The sequence below is a fragment of the Jaculus jaculus genome, chromosome 7 (assembly GCF_020740685.1).
Source record: "Jaculus jaculus isolate mJacJac1 chromosome 7, mJacJac1.mat.Y.cur, whole genome shotgun sequence".
Classification (NCBI taxonomy): Eukaryota; Metazoa; Chordata; class Mammalia; order Rodentia; family Dipodidae; genus Jaculus; species Jaculus jaculus.
Window position 1 is genome coordinate 40007900 of NC_059108.1, and position 16308 is coordinate 40024207.

The 16308-nt window shown below is 45.0% G+C and overlaps 1 pseudogene; it reads right to left on the reverse strand.

Annotated features, from left to right (window-relative positions):
- Positions 1–10740: 10740 nt before the first annotated feature.
- On the reverse strand, positions 10741–10858 carry LOC123462587 (annotated as a pseudogene).
- Between the last annotated feature and the right edge of the window lie 5450 nt (positions 10859–16308).

Consider the following 16308-nt stretch of genomic DNA (forward strand, 5'->3'; position numbering starts at 1 on the left):
TGTATGCCTTTGTAATATTTTGATTTAGAGACCACCTCTGAATTTTACAGCTTTCAGGAATATAATGGGTATACTTGGGAATTCATTGGTGAGACTTGTAACATCAGAATGTCAAACTTGGTCTTGAACCACAGACATGTAGTTGTAGAAGAAACGAGCATTGGCAGAGACCTGCATCACACACCGGGCGTGTGGTGCTCAGGAGATGGGGTCGCGCACACGCTGTGTGACACTGCCACCGACAAGCAGGCTGACCTGCATAAATGGAATCGGTTGAGATTCAGCTACCTTTCATCCTCATGTCTTATGTAATCATAGCCCTGTCTAGAGACAGCAAGCATGTTTTATTGCCTACTCCACTCAAACACTAAGTTATTTTCATTTACTTCTTCCCCCCCAAAATTTTCCCCCATCCAGCGTACAGAGTGCAGTGAAGAGAAGATGTAACACTAGAGGTTGCAGCATTGTATTATGAGCCATTTTTCAGTGGACTTGAAGTATTACAGTTTTACAGTTTATACTACCACAGTCAGTAGGTAGATTTTACATAGAGCACTCCTCTCTTCTGTTGGAAATGGCTTTACTCACTGACATTGGCTTAATCAGTAACTATGGCTAATACGGTTTAGATCTTACTAGGTTGTAATCATTAACTTCCACAGAGGAAGAGGCCGGATGTGCAACCAGGTGTGCAGGAAGTGCAGGGCACCCAGGGATCCTGGGGCAGAAGGGTGGGCAGCGGCTGCAGGGCACAAGGCAGAGCCCCAGGGCCCTAGTCCTGCTTTGGACCCAGGTCTCTGTGTGGTCTTGACTTAGTCCCTTCCACTTGCCTCAATCTTCTCTGTGAAAAAAGGAATTTAAGCAGGGTCGTGGTGGTGCACGTCTTTAATCCCAGCACTTGGAAGGCAGAGGTAGGAGGCTCGCTGTGAGTTCCAGGACAGCCTGGACTAGCCTGAGACCCTACCTGGGGGAGGGGGACACAAAAAGGAATTTAAATGAGGTAAGTACAAAGTCCGTCCCGGTTTGTTTCATTATGTAAAGGTTTCCCATTCCACCACACGCGCAGTGACTCACGTAATCCCAGCGCTCTAGGAGCTGAAGCAGCCACCTGGGCTCCACAGTGAGTTTGAAGGCCAGTCTGCACTAGCAAGACTGATATGGAAAAAGTAAACATTTATTATTTCTTACTCTCTTTAATTGTTGTTTATTTATTTGAAAGAGAGAGAATGGGTGCACCAGGGACTCTTGCCATTGCAAATGAACTCCAGGTGCATGTGCCACTTTGTGCATCTGACTTGACATGGGTACTGGGGAATTGACCTTGGGTCAGCCAAGCTTTGCAAAGAAGCACCTTTAACCGCTGAACCATCTCCCCAGCCCAGACTTACTATATTTCACTGTCTAAATAGCAAAGGAGCTAACATGAGTGAGAGCCAGGAAGAAAAGGGAAGGGAAACAGAGAGCCTCTGGCAGAATTCAGAGAACTGCACACTCCGCGTCCAGGAGCTGCCTTGCAGGAGACTTGACACCATTCCAGCTCTGCCTTCTGTGACATGAGCCTGGGTGCTGCTGTTTCAACACCTGCCTTGCTGATTTCCTTGGGACCTTTCCTACCCCACCACCACCCTTTCATCTTCATTTTGTTTTATTTTATTTTATTTTATTTTGGTTTTTCGAAGTAGGGTCTTGTTCCAGCCCAAGCTTCCCTTCAGTTCACTATGTAGCCACAGGGTGGCCTCAAACTCACAGCAATCCTCCTACCTCTGCCTCCCGGAGTGCTGGGATTAAAGGCATGCACCCCTACGGCCCCCTATGCCCAACTAGGTTTTCCATTCTTAAATATAAGAAAGGATGCATTCTTGAAGGTGCCCATATTCCACGGACTCCATTGGAGTCTTTTGTTTGTTTGTTTGGTTGGTTGCTTTTTTGTGTGTGGTTTTTCGAGGTAGGGTCTCACTCTAGCCCAGGCTGACCTGGAATTCACTATGTAGTCTCAGGGTGGCCTAGAACTCACGGTGATCCTCCTACCTCTGGCTCCCGAGTGCTGGGATTAAAGGCGTGCACCACCATGCCCAGCTTCCATTGGAGTCTTAACTATGCAGAAGCTGCCTAGGGTGGGACTTCACGTTTCCAGAGCACAGCCTGGACTGATCTCTCTTTTGCTTTTGTTTTGTTTTGTTTGTTTATTTGTTTGAGGTAGGGTCTCATTCTAGTCCAGGCTGACCTGGAATTCACTATGTATTCTCAGGGTAGCCTCGAACTCACAGTGATACTCCTACCTCTGCCTCCCAAGTGCTGGGATTAAAGGCATTTGCCACCACACCTGGCTCTACTACATTTTAAACAAACAAACAAACAACAACAAAAAAAAAAAAAATATATATATATATATATATATATATATATATATATATATATATATAATTTATTTATTTATTTGCAAGCGAAGAGAGAGTGAGGGGGTAGAGGAGAATGGGCATGCCAGGGCCTCTTGTCACTGCAGACAAACTCCAGACACATGTACCACTTTGTGTATCTGGCTTTACGTGTATACTGGGGAATTGAACACAGATCATCAGGCTTTGCAAACAAGTGCCTTTAAACACTGAGCAATCTCCCCAGCCCTGCAGTCCATTACTTTTAAGTTCAATTTGCTCAGATTCTCAGGGCATGGGAAGAATGTAGCCGGTCTTTCTACTAGTACCCAAGTTCCAACAAAGTTCTCTGTTCCCCTTTGAAAGTTAATAAGCTAAGCCTTCACAGTTCACAGTTCCCTCTGCACTTGTCATTCTCAAATCCTCACCAGAAAAAAACAAAAAGAAAAAAGAAAAAACTTGATGCTATGGAGGGCATCACTTTGTGCATTTGGCTTACGTGGGTCCTGGGGAATCAAACTGTGGTCCTTTGTCATTGCAGGCAAGTGCCTTAAATAAATAATTTCTCCAGCCCAGAATTACCTTCTTATTACTGAGACAAACACCCAATCAGAAGCAGCTTATGGGAGTAAAGAGTTTATTGTAGGCTTACAGATTCCAGTGGAAACTCCGTCATGGCAGAAGAAGCTGGCTCACTCCAGCATGCAACAACAGCACAGAGAAAAACCAACACCAGCAAGTACCAACAGCCAGAACTCAAACTGGCTCTCTACATAACAAGTAGGTCTGAACTCAAGATCTGTCCCTACAATTCCTCTGCAGCAGAGATCTGCCTGCTGGGGACTTAAGTAGAAACTTTAATCTTAATCAAAAATGCCAGGCCCACTGCATGGGAGGGAATACATCCCTGATACTGAAAACCTCCAACAGGGTTAGTCATGAGCCCTAGGGGTGTAACGTCTGCTGCTATCTGGCTAAATGTATATACTGTGATCACCAAACTGCCCAGTAAACACTTCTCTTAATGTTCATACCCATATATTAATGCTACTCTCACTTTTGGTAGAGAAGCTTCTCTTTTCAGATGACTCAGAAGTCATCATGGCACTCAGAAGTGACAGAGGAGTGCTCAGCACTGCAATATCTATCACGCCTTCCAAGGCTCAGGGTTCATTGCAGAAGAGGTGGCAGAAAGAATGTAAGAGCCAAAGGAAGGGTAGGACTCCTTACAATGTGCTCCTCTAGGCACAAAATGGCCTGTATAGCCACAGTATCTGACATTACCTACATAAGACCATCATAATAGGAGGAAAAGATGATGACATCAAAATAAAAGAGAGACTGACTGAGAGGGGGTAGGGATATGATGGAGAGTGGAGTTTGAAAGTGGGGGAGGTAGGGAATTACCATGGGATACTGTTTACAATCATGGAACTTGTTAATAAAAAACAAATTAATGAAAAAAAATAAAAATAAAAATGCCTGAGGGGGCTGGAGGGATGGCTCAGCAGATAAGGCATCTGCCTGCAAAGCCAAAGAACCCAGGTTCAATTCCCCAGGACCCTCATTAGCCAGATGCACAAGGAGGCACACACATCTGGAATTCCTTTGCAGTGGCTGGAGGCCCTGGCGCACCCATTCTATCTCTCTCTTTCTCTGACAAATAAATAAAGTTTTAAATGCCTGAGGGAAGTACTGGAGAGATGGCTCAGTGGTTTAAGGCACTTGTTTGCAAAGCCTGAAGACTGGAGTTCAATTCCCCAGTATCCACATAAAGTCAGATGTACAAAGTACCACATGCATCTGGACTTTGCTTGCAGTGGCAAAAGGCCCTGCGTGCCTATTCATTCTCTGGCTCTCTCTCTCTTTCTCTCTCAACTTCTCTCTCAGATAAATAATAGATAAATAAATAACCTTTAAAACAAATGCCTAAGTCTACAGGGCCACTCATTCTAATGACCACATGTGGGGCTTTATTTTTCTTTTTTTTTGGTTTTTCTAGGTAGGCTCTCACTGTATCCCAGGCTGACCTGGAATTCATTATATAGTCTCAGGCTTGTCTTGAACTCACAGTGATCCTCCTACCTCTGCCACCTGAGTGCTAAGATTAAAGGCATGTGCCACCATGCCCAGCCAGGGACTTTTTTTTTTTAAGACATGTTGGGCTGGAGAGATGGCTTAAAAGTTAAAACACTTGCTTGCAAATCCTGACAGCCTGGGTTCAATTCACCACATCCAAATGAAGCCAAATGCACAAAGAGGCACATGCATGTGGAGTTCATCTGCATTGGCAGGTGACCCTGGCACATGCCCATTCTCTCTTTCTGTCTCTCTCTCTCCCCCACTTGCAAATAAGTAAAATTAAAAATGAATAAAAAGGGGGCTGGAGAGATGGCTTAGCAGTTAAGTGCTTGCCTATGAAGCCCAAGGACCCCGGTTCAAGGCTCGATTCCCCAGGACCCACGTTAGCCAGATGCACAAGGCGGCGCACGCGTCTGGAGTTTTGCAGTGGGTCCTGGTGCACCCATTCTCTCTTTCTATCTGCCTCTCTCTCTCTCTCTCTCTTGTACAAATAGCAAATAAATAAATAAAATGAATACGGAGTTATTCTTCATTATAGGCTTATACCTTCCCCTGGGTCCTAGGAATCGAACCCAAGGCTTCATAGATGCTAAGAAAAGTGTTCTACCACCAAGTTGCATCTTTATCCCCTCATAACAGGATTTAATGACTTATTAGCCACCAACAATTATTCAGTTATGCCTGGCTAAAAGAAGTCCACAAAGGGCCTAGGAATATTGCTCAATTGGTAGAGTGTTTGGCTACTTCCATCCCCAATACTGCATAACCCAGACGTGGCTGGCACATGCCTATAACCCAAAACTTGCAAAATTGAGACAGTAGGATCAGAAATTCAAAGCCAGCCTCAACTACATAGGAATTAGCTCCTCTTAAAGGAGGGACCAGGGTGTGAATGCCCTTATAATCCTATATTTTGTATAGTTTAGGATGCCACTCAGGAGCTGGGGCAAAAACTCAGATTCTGCCTGGCATGGTAGCGCACACCTTTAATCCCAGCACTCAGGAGGCAGAGGTAGAAGGATTTCCATGAGTTCAAGGCCACCCTGAGACTCCATAGTGAATTCCAGGTCAGCCTGGGCTAGAGTGAGAGCCTACCTCAAAACAACAAAACAACAACACTCAGATTCTGTTCTGACCAGAACTTGTCTTTAGCGGGCCTCAACAAAGCCTGAATACCTCCAACCTCCTTCCTTTCTTAGTTGTATTTTAAATATTAAGGGGAGGCAAAGTTAATCAAGAGGGAGGGGTCCATCTTCAATCGTTTCCAAGCCTAATACTATGCAGACTGCAGGGAGAGGAAAGTCATCAACAGCCTTACCCAGTTGTGGACCTGGTGTGTTCCACAAACAACCTGCTAGGCAACATGTGCCCATTGGTGCAATGGCATCAAGACTGTTCTGGAGTTAACCAACTGCTTTATGACTAGATTTGAGGCCTGTTCCACCAGACAGAATTCACACATGGCACAGTAAACCCACTCCAAAGCCCTTGACTGGGGTGATCGTAGGCTCTAAAAGGAATCTACCATTGTGCTGCTAAATAGACAGGTTGTCAAATATTTGTGTCTATGGGTATCATAGATTAATGCTGCTCTCAGCCCCAATCAGAGAAGCTTCTTTTTACAGTGGCAGAAGTTAGTGCAGAGATGCATAGCTGGTGAATAAGTGACTGTTGTATGCTCAACCCTGTATCACCCACTCCAGAGCTCAGGAACCATCACAGGAGAGGACAGGTGGGATGTGAGAGCCAGAGGAAGGGAAAGGCTGCTGTGGAACCCTGTCTTCTGGATACACATGACCATGACACTCATGAAAACTTAAAGCACAGCCAGATGTGGTGGCACACACCTTTAATCCCAGCATTCAGGAGGCTGAGGTAGGAGGATCTCTGGGAGTTCAAGGCCACCCTGAGACAACATAGTAAATTCCAGGTCAGCATGAGCTAGAGGGAAACCTTGCCTTGAAAAATGAAAAATAAATAATTTTTAAAAGGTGGGGGGCGGGGGGAGTGCTGGAGAGATGGCTTAGCGGTTAAGGCACTTGCCTGCAAAGCCAAAGGAACCCAGTTCAGTTCTCCAGCACCTATGTAAGCCAGATACACAAGGGGGCACATGCATCTGGAGTTTTTGCAGCAGCTAGAGGCCCTGGTGCACCCATTCTCTCTATCTGCCTCTTTCTCTCTTGCTGTCTCAAATAAATAAATAAAAAGAATTTTATTTATTTATTTATTTTTTTTGGTTTTTTGAGGTAGGGTCTCACTCTAGCCCAGGCTGACCTGGAATTCACTATGTGGTCTCAGGGTGGCCTCGAACTCACAGTGATCCTCCTACCTCTGGCTCCCAAGTGCTGGGATTAAAGGCGTGCGTCACCACGCCCAGCTAAAAAGAAATATTAAAAAAAAAAAAAAAAAAAAAACAGGGCTGGAGCCATGGCTTAGTGGTTAAGCACTTGCCTGTGAAGCCTAAGGACCCTGGTTTGAGGCTCAATTCCCCAGGACCCACGTTAGCCAGATGCACAAAGGGGCGAATGCATCTAGAGTTCATTTGCAGTGGCTGGAGGCCCTGATGCACCCATTCTCTATCTGCCTCTTTCCCTCTCTCTCTCTCTCTCTCTCTCTCTCTCTCTCTCTCTCTCTCTCTCTCTCTCTCTCTCTGTTGCTCTCAAATAAATAAATAAAAATAAAAAACAGAGCCGGGCGTGGTGGTGCATGCCTTTAATCCCAGCACATGTGAGGCAGAAGTAAGAGGATCACCGTGAGTTCAAGGCCACCCTGAGACTACGTAGTGAATTCCAGGTCAGCTTGGACCAGAGACCCTACCTTGAAAAACAAAAATACTAATAACAATAATAATAATAAGATATGCTTGCTTCAGCAGCACAAATACTAAAAAAGTAATTATAAAAAGATGGGAGCTGGGCGTGGTGGCGTATGCCTTTAATCCCAGCACTCGGGAGGCAGAGGTAGGAGGATTGCCATGAGTTCGAGGCCACCCTGAGACTCCATAGTGAATTCCAGGTCAGCCTGGGCCAGAGTGAGACCCTACCTGGAAAAACCAAAAAAGAAAAAAGAAAAAGGAAAGATGGGCTAGAGAGAGATGGTTTAGCTGTTAAGGCACTTGCCAGTAAAGCCAAAGGACCTAGGTTCAATTCCCTAGTAACCATATAAAGCCAGATGCACAAGGTGGCACATGCGTCTGAAGTTCATTTGTAGTAGCTCTTAAGAGTCCCTGGTGCATTTATTCTATTTGTCTCTTTCTCTCTCTCAAATAAATGAATAAAAATTTTTAAAAGAAAAATAATAAATACATCTCCCCATAAAGAAAGTGACATCAAGATCAACATACGCTGGCTAGAGAGATGGCTCAGTGGTGAAGGCACTTTCAAAGCCTGACAACCTGGGTTTGGTTTCCCAATAGCCATGTAAAGCAAGATGCAAAGAGTAGCCCATGCATCTGGATTTTGTCTGCTGTGGCCAGAGGCCCTGGCATGCCCATTCTCTTTCTTTCTCTCTCTCTCTCCTTGCAAATAAATAAATAAATATATTTTTAAAAAATATCTTGAGCCAGGCATAGTGGTGCACACCTTTAATCCCAGCACTCAGGATGCAGAGGTAGGAGAATCACCAGGAGTTCAAGGCCACCCTGAGACTACATAGTGAATTCCAGATCAGCATGGGCTAAAGTGAAACAAAAAGGGGCTGGAGAGATGATTTAGCGGTTAAGGCATTTGCCTGCAAAGCCAAAGGATCCCAGTTCTACTCTCCAGGACCCATATAAGCCAGATGCACAAGGGGCCACATGCATATGGAGTTCGTCTGCAGTAGCTGGAGGCCCTGGCATGCCCATTCTCTCTCTCTCTCAAATAAATAAAATAATTTTTATATATTAAAAAAATCAAAGGAAGTGATGGCAGTGGAAAACTAACCTGCATCATGAGAAAAGTCCCAGCATGCAAACCGAGGAGAGGTGAATGCTACATAAATGACCCATCAAGTATCATGAGACTGGAGGCGCAGCCCAGCATCTTTGAGCATATGCCTGGCTCTGTTACCTTCTCACTGCTGGGACACGTAGCCCGAAGCAGCTCATGAGAAGAAAGTGTTCATTTCAGGTGACAGTTTCAAGGGGAAGTTTCATCAAGCGTGTCAGAGCAGACAGCCAAGGTGTCGCATCTTGTCAGAGCAGCTGAGCAAAGTCCTCTGAATGAGCTAGCCCTGAACACCCAGTGGGCCTGACTAATAAACCCCTGGGTCTACCTCCAATGACACACCTCCTCCAGCAGGCCCCGCCTTTACCAGATAGCACCGTCCAGGGACCAAGTATTCCAGCCTCTGGGGGACATTTCACTCAAAGCACCACACTAGCCCATTCCCATTCTCAAGCGTACCTTTCTCTGTCCTAAGTCACTGTCTCTATTTCTGTCATCTTACTGTGTGTCCCTGGTACATCCCTTGTCCTGGACCACAAGCACCCGGAAACTGCAGCCGGTGTTCTGAGCTCAGCCCCGCACCTCTAACAGGACTGCACTTACCTAGATGCAGAGTGTGAGAGAGGCCAAGTCCAACCTTCAGTGCTGAGAGGAAAGAATTAAGCTTTGCTCCCCAAAAGTGAAAAGAGAGACAGTGAGAGAGAGAGAGAGAGAGGAGGGCTGGAGAGATGGCTTAGCAGTTAAGGTGTTTGCCTGCAAAGCCAAAGGAACTGGGTTCAGTTCCCCAGGACCCATGTAAGCCAGATGCACAATGGTGCATGCATCAAGTTCGTTTGCAGTGGCTGGAGGCCCTGGCATGCCCATTTTCTTTCCCTTTCTCTGCCTCTTTCTCTCTCACTCTCAAATAAATAATTTTAAAAAGAGAGAGAGGCTGGAAAGATGGCTCAGTGGTTAAATGCACTTGCTTGCAAAGCCTGCCAGCCCAGGTTCAATTCCCCAGCTATCCACATAAAACTGTTTGCTTGCAGTAGCAAGGGACTCTGGCATGCCCATACACACACATATAAATAAGTTAAATTTAAAATTTAAATTTAAAAAAGGTTAGGCATGTGGTGCATGCCTTTAATTCTAGCACTTGTGAGGCAGAGATAGGAGGCTTGTCATGAATTCAAAGCCAGCCCGAGACTACATAGTGAATTCCAGGTCAGCCTGGGCTAGAGTGAGACCCTACCTCAAAAATGAAAAAGAAGAAAGAAAGAAAGAAAGAAAGAAAGAAAGAAAGAAAGAAAGAAAGAAAGAAGGAAGGAAGGAAGGAAGGAAGGAAGGAAGGAAGGAAGGAAGGAAGGAAGGAAGGAAGGAAGGAGAGGAAGGAAGGAAGGAAGGAAGGAAGGAAGGAAGGAAGGAAGGAAGGAAGGAAGGAAGGAAGGAGGGAAGAAAGAAAGAAAGAAAGAAAGAAAGAAAGAAAGAAAGAAAGAAAGAAAGAAAGAAAGAAAGAAAGAAAGAAGTGAGGGAGGGAGGGAGAAAAAAGATGAACAAGGACAGGTAGGGAGAGAAAATCATGTTGTTCCCCTCCTCCCCTTTTCCTTTCCTGTTCTCTCCTTTCCTTTTCATTCTGTCTCTTTCTCCGTGTGTGTGTGTGTGTGTGTGTGTGTGTGTGTATTTTCTTTTGAGTCATTAAACAGCTTGGATCATTAAACAGCTCTCATTTTCATTTTGGACTATATTGTGAGCGTTATCAAGTGAGTGGTTGGTAAGGTTGAGCAGAGGTAGCTCACGAGTGCTGAGCCCTCCACTTGTCCAGGGGACCACGGCTGGGGATGTATTTGAGCCCACAGCCATCAGGGATGAGCGCTTCTCAGCTACCATATCTTCAGATTCATCCACATTGAACTTGGTGAAGCCCCACTTCTTTGAGGTGTGGATCTTCTGTCAGCCAGGAAGCTTGAACTGGCTCTGCGCAGGGCCTCAGTCCCCTGCTCCTATTCCGCAGCTTGGTGCTGATGGACATGATAACCTGGCCAATACGAACCCTGGCCACTGTGCTCTGGGGCCTCCCAAAAGCACCGTGCATCCCTGTCTGGAGCCTATATTGGGAATAGCATGAGCTCAGCAACATGGATTTCCACCCCGCATGGTGGCGCACACTCCCAGCACGCAGGAGGCAGAGGTAGGAGGATCACTGTGAGTTTGAGGCCACCATGAGACTCCATAGTGAATTCCAGGTCAGCCTGAGCTAGCATGAGACCCCACCTTGAAAAACCAAAGAACAAAAGAAAAAAGAAAGAAAGAAAGATAAAAAGATAAAAAGAAAAAGGAAAGAAGGAAGGAAGAGAAAGGACTATGGACACCTACCAGAAGACTATCTCCAAAGTCCCTTAGGGCAACCTGTACAAGCAACAGGTTATGTACACCAAGGAGGCTGCAGTGCACACTCATCCCAGGAGGAAAGGAACCGGTTGGCTTAATTGGCTGCAATTTCTTTCTTTCTTTAAAAAAAAAGGGGGGGGGCTGGAGAGATGGCTTAGTGGTTAAGTGCTTGCCTGTGAAGCCTAAGGACACCGGTTCGAGGCTCGGTTCCCCAGGTCCCACGTTAGCCAGATGCACAAGGGGGCGCACGTGTCTGGAGTTCGTTTGCAGAGGCTGGAAGCCCTGACGTGCCCATTCTCTCTCTCTCCCTCTGTCTTTCTCTCTGTGTCTGTTGCTCTCAAATAAATAAATAAATAATTTTTTAAAAAAATGGGCTGGAGAGATGGATTAGTGGTTAAGGCACTTGCCTGCAAGTCCAAAGGACCCAGGTTTGATTCCCCCAATAAAGCAAGATGCACTAGGTGGAACATGCATCCGGGGTTCGTCTGCAGTGGCTAGAGGCCCTGGTGTGCCCATTCTCTCTCTCTCTGTCTCAAAAAAAAAAAAAAAGTTTATTTGTTTATTTATTTATTTGAGCCAGAGAGAAATAGGCAGAGAGAGTGAGTATGGGCACACCAGGGTCTTCTGCCACTGTAAATGAACTCTAGATGCATGTACCCTTTGTGCATCTGGCTTTACATGGGTACTAAGGAACCAAATCTGAGTCGTCACGGTTTGCTAGCAAGTGCCTTAACCGCTGAGCCATCTTTCCAGCCCTGTTATTTTTCTTTCTAATGTCCTACCCACCAATTTCTGATGATCAGCATCAGCCACTACTACAAATTGCTGTAATTTGTACCTCACTCTTGGGATGCTATGCCCAGGGCATGAACACACATAAGCCTGAAAACAAACATGAAGAAAGAAAAAAATTGTCCCTAGTCTCTTCACCTCTACTGTCATCTGGATGAGTGGCTCGACATTAAGTCTGTGTCATGGTTGCTTTGCCGCTGTAACAATACAAGACAAAATAGGCTTTAAAATCAAATGACTGCATCCCATAACAATGTAATGATGCCTGCAAATTTTATATTAGTCATTCACAAAAGTCATCACTAGTCTTTGTACCTCCACTTCATAATCATGGGAACAGTTCGCATGGTAACATCTACTGGATTTTTGCCCTCTAGCAATATAAATCAGCCAAAATATGGCCCTGTTAATTATAACTTTATGTTCATGTAGTCAAAGAGTGTCCTCTTTTTGTTCTGCCTCAATCGTTTTTCAAAGTTTTTTCAAAACTGTCAATTCTCTTTTTTCTTTCTTTTTTTTTTTTAACTGTTTGAGAGAGACAGAGAGAGAGAGGAAAAGGCAGACAGAGAGAAAACGGGTGCACCAGGCTCTCCAGCTACCACAAACGAACTCCAGAAGCAGGTGTCACCTTGTGTACCTGGCTTACATCAGCACTGGGAAATTAAACCTGAGTCCTTGGGCTTCACAGGCAATCTCTCCAGCCCCAAGCCAAGATAGACCTTTTTTTTTTTTTTTTTTTCCCAGAGATAGGGTCTCACTCTGGCCCAGGCTGGCCTGAAATTCACTCTGTAGTCCCAGGATGGCTTTGAACACACAGCAATCCTCCTGCCTCTGCCTCCTGAGTGTTGGGATTAAAGGCGTGCGCCACCACGCCCAGCTATTTGTATTTATTTTCTGGGTAAGGGTCTCATGTATCCCAGGCTGGCCTCAAACCTGCTATGTAGCTGAAGATGACCTTTTCTGATCCTTCTGCCTCTACCTTTGCCTTCAGGTGAAACTATGGGCATCGCCAGGTTGATAAAGGGTTGAAGGTGGAACCCAAGACTCTATGCAGTAAGGCAAACACTACCAGCTAAGCTACATCCCTGCCCAATATGACTGGATTTTTAAAATTTATTTATTTATTTATTTGAGAGGTAGATAAAGAGACAGAGAGGGGCAGACAGGTGCACCAGGACCTCCAGCCACTAAAAACAAACTTTAGACGCTTGCACTACCTTGTGCTTCTAGCTTACGTGGGTCTTGGGGAATTGAACTTGGGTCCTTTGGCTTGGCAGGCAAGTGCCTTAGCCACTAAGCCATCTCTGCAGCCCATAACTGAATTCTTTGTTTGTTTGTTTGTTTGTTTGTTTGTTTGTTTGTTTTTCTAGGTAGGGTAGGGTCTCACTCCAACCCAGGCTGACCTGGAATTCACTATGGAGCTTCAGGGTGGCCTCGAACTCATGGCGATCCTCCTACCTCTGCTTCCCAGTGCTGGGATTAAAGGCATATGCCACCACCCTCGGCTCTGTAACTGAACTCTTAAGCAAGGCTGTGGTTAAGAAATAAGCCACGCCCCTTTTTGGTCATAATGAAAGCTTTTCAACTGAAACATTGGTTTGAACACTTCTTCCATTCATAGCATGTGCCCATCAGAAGACATTCTCTGTTTGCTGGATGGCAGATGTACTATTTATATAACCTAGTTAACAATGCCAGCTACAGGCTGTAAAAGGTGTGTGTTCCCTATGCAAATGCAGCAATACTTTCTACAATTACATATATCTGCTAGCTCTATTATGTTTAACATCAGCATTACAAAAATGAGTACAGAAGGAGAAAATAGTACTACAATTATATTTTTGTATGCCCTAACAATTTCTCTATTGAATTAATCAGAGAACGAAATCAAAACAGTGCAAAATGAAAGTAGCTCTAATTTATAATGGGCAGTCTTAGAACACGCAACATTGAAGACTAACCCAGCACAGGATGAAATTGTGACAAAGGTTCTTTCTGTATTTCTCCAAACTTGTGTTTTCTTGAACCCTTTTCCTTGTTGTATCAGGTTGTGATTCCCTGACTTGAAAGAGGTAGGAAGCTAGGGTAGATTCATGGCTTTTTTTTTTTTTTTTTTTTTTTTTTGAGGTAGGGTCTCACTCTAGTCCAGGCTGATCTGGAATTCACTATGGAGTCTCAGGCTGGCCCCAAACTCACACAGATCCTTCTCCTCCCAAGTGCTGGGATTAAAGGCGTGTGCAACCATGTCCAGCTCTTGCCTTCTTTTCTCTGACAGTATCAAGTATCTCTATGAGCAATGCATTGCCTTGGCTGATGCAAAAATGAACCATAGTACTGGGGAGGCAGAGGTTAAGAGGGTCTCTGTGAGTTCAAGACAGCCTGAGAATACAGAGAGAGTTCCAGGTCAGCCTGGGCTAGAGTGAAACCCTGACTTAAAAAAAAAAAAAAGAAAAAAGAAAAAGGAAAAGGGCTGGAGAGATGGCTTAGCGGCTAAGCACTTGCCTGTGAAGCCTAACGACCCTGGTTCAAGGCTTAGTTCCCCAGGACCCACATTAGCAAGATGCACAAGGGGGCGCACACATCTAGAGTTCCTTTGCAGTGGCTGGAAGCTCTGGTGCGCCTATTCTCTCTCTCTCTCTCTCTCTCTCTCTCTCTCTCATTCTGTCTCTCTCAAATAAGTACATAAAAACAAAAAAAACATAAAAATAAAAAAAAAAATAGAGGGGCTGGAGAGATGATTTAGTGGTTAAGGCGAAGCCTAAAAGCCCAGGTTTAATTTCCCCAAGACCCACATAAGTCAGATGCACAAGGGGGCTCAGGCATCTGGAGTTCCTTGGCAGTGGCTAAAGGCCCAGAGTGCCTATTCTCTCTATATATGCCTCTTTCTTCCTCTCTCCTTCTCAAATATAAATAAAATAACATTTAAAATAAAATAAAAGATGAACTATAGAATGGCATCATTTCTATCTTCCTTGCCATACTTTGGGCTTCTTGGGAGCAAGTTATCTTTGAAAGCAATTGGATCAAACACATAGTTGAGACAGATCTGGGTTTACATTCTAGCTTTGATGTTTTAAACTATATTTTTATTCAAATGGGAAAGTGTGGGGGTGGGGAGGGAGGGAATTACCATGGGATATATTTTATAATCATGGAAAATGTTAATAAAAATAAAATAAAATAAAATATATTTTTATTTATTTATTTGCAAGCAGAGACAGAGAAAAAGAGAGAATGGATGCCACAGAGCCTCTAGTCACTGCAGACAACCTCCAGATGCACGCACCACCTTGTGTGCACTCTGTTTTACGTGGGTGCTGGGGAATTGAACCCGGGTCATTAGGCTTTGCAGGCAAGTACCTTAAACACAGAGCCATCTCTCCAGCCCATAGGTTTGATTTTTATTTTTTTATTCCATTTCAGCACAGGCTGACCAGGAATTCACTTTGTATTCTCAGAATGGCCTTGAACACAGAGCGCTTCTCCTACCTCTACCTCCCAAGTGCTGGAATTAAAGGCGTGCGTCACGGCACCAAGCTTTTTTTCCCTTTTTCTTTTTGAGCTGAGGATACAACCCAGGACCTCACGTTCATGCATATCAAGTAAGTGCTCTTCCACTGAGCTACATCTTGTTTCCCCTTGCTTTCCAGTCCAGACAGGCAGTGGCACACAGGTACACCCTGCCTAAATAAATAACACACAATAGAAATGGAGGCTTGCTTGCTCACCTGATGGCATCTGTCACTGTCCTGTCAAAGAGGCTGCTGGTCAGTGAATGCTGTTAACAGAAACGTTGCTTTTAGAGACAGAGTCTTGCTGTGTAACCCAGTGTGGCCTCACACTCATGATCCTTCTGCCTCAGCCTCCTGAATAGCTGTGATGACAGTTATTGAAGCAAGCCACTTAGTCATACATCAAAGCAATGAATCACACGCTAATGAGAAGAACACAGGTTACAAAATAGGGTTATACACTTCTTTTTTCTAATTACTTATTTATTTATATTTGGCTTTTCGAGATGGTTAGAATCTCACTCTAGCCCAGACTGACCTGGAAGTCACTGAGAAGTCCCAGGCTGGCCTTGAACTCACAGTGATCCTCCTGTCTCTGCTGGGATTAAAGACATGCACCACCATGCCTGGCTTACTTACTTGAGAGAGAGAAACAGGCACCGTGTGTGTGTGTGTGTGTGTGTGTGTGTGTGTGTGTGTGTGTACCCCAGGGCCTCTTGCCTCTACAAAAGAACTCCAGGCCCGGTGTGGTGGCGCACGCCTTTAATCCCAGCACTCGGGAGGCAGAGGTAGGAGGATCGCCGAGAGTTCGAGGCCACCCTGAGACTACATAGTGAATTCCAGGTCAGCCTGAGCCAGAGTGAGACCCTACCTCGAAAAAAAAAAAAAGAACTCCAGGTACATGTGCCACTAGCTTTACTGGGTAATGGAGAACTGAGCCCTGGCCGACAGGCTTAGCAAATAAGCTCTTTAATAGCTGAGCCATCTTCCCATCCCAGCGCCACACATACACCACCTTTTTTTGAAAGTCAAGCAGATCAGAAATGTATTCAAAGCCCAGCGTGGTGGCGCACGCCTTTAGTCCCAGCACTCGGAAGGCAGAGGTAGGAGGATGGCCGTGAGTTCGAGGCCACCCTGAGATTACATAGTTAATTCCAGGTCAGTCTGTACGATAGTGAGACCCTACCTTGAAAAACTAAAAAAAAAAAAAAAAAAAAAAGAAGAAGTATTCAAAGCTGAAGACAAGGACAGAAG